Raw genomic sequence first — 845 nt, 5'->3', positions numbered from 1 at the left:
CCCCTCCGTCCCTGCCCGCAGCGCCACAGCACATGGGGAAGTCCTTAGATGCAGGTTCTTGGGCCTCACCCGAGGCTTACTGAACCGAAAACTCTCTGGGTGGGTCCTGGTAGTCGAGTGTGAACAAGACCCTCGAGTGATCCTGATGCACGTTAAAGCTTGGGCACCAATGATTTGGGAGTCGACCTAAGTCCACCATTTATTCATTAAGTCGAGTTTTTCTTTTGTTTTGTTTTGTTTTGTTCAGAAAGAATCAGATAGGAGCAATCAGGGTGTTGCAAGTCCTGATTACACAGAGACGTTAGTCACACATTTCATGCATCTCCAATCATCATGTTCTATCTGCCCTCCAAAAGGAGGAACAGGGAAGGGTTATCCCACCTGACAGTTCATTAAGTCAAGTATTAATGAGCATCTTCTAAACAATATGGAAATACAGGAAGCAAAACAGACATGATCCCTCCCCCACTCCCTCCCCAACACACACATAGAATGTAGAATGGCTTACTTTATCATCATATCTCTGTGCAATAGGAAAGGGAAGCATTACAATCACCCTTATTTTACAGACAGGAAACTGGCCTGAAATCAAACATGTGGTAAACAACTAGGTCAGGTCCAAAGCTTAGGGGCTTTTGTTTGTTCGTTTGTTTTTAAGACTGGCAGGAGCACCAATCTCAGGTCATCTGCATGTCAAATCAATCAATCAATGTCAAACCAGGTCAATCTTCATGTCAAAGGCTGAACTTATTTACCAAACCACACACCACCAACTTTTCTAGATTGACTTGTGGTTTTAGAGTGGAGAAGATGGGAGAGGAGAAATCTCTCCAAATGAAGACAAT

At 43.9% G+C, this 845-nt stretch overlaps 1 non-coding gene across 1 annotated transcript; it reads right to left on the bottom strand.

Moving 5' to 3' along the window:
• Window positions 1–252: 252 nt before the first annotated feature.
• On the bottom strand, window positions 253–388 carry LOC117081855. Its single transcript, XR_004436328.1, has one exon. It is a non-coding gene; the product is annotated as a U8 small nucleolar RNA (small nucleolar RNA).
• Window positions 389–845: the final 457 nt, after the last annotated feature.

Source organism: Trachypithecus francoisi, unplaced genomic scaffold (assembly GCF_009764315.1).
Source record: "Trachypithecus francoisi isolate TF-2019V2 unplaced genomic scaffold, Tfra_2.0 Lachesis_group8, whole genome shotgun sequence".
In the NCBI taxonomy this organism is placed as follows: Eukaryota; Metazoa; Chordata; class Mammalia; order Primates; family Cercopithecidae; genus Trachypithecus; species Trachypithecus francoisi.
This window is presented reverse-complemented; position numbering and strand designations above follow the sequence as displayed.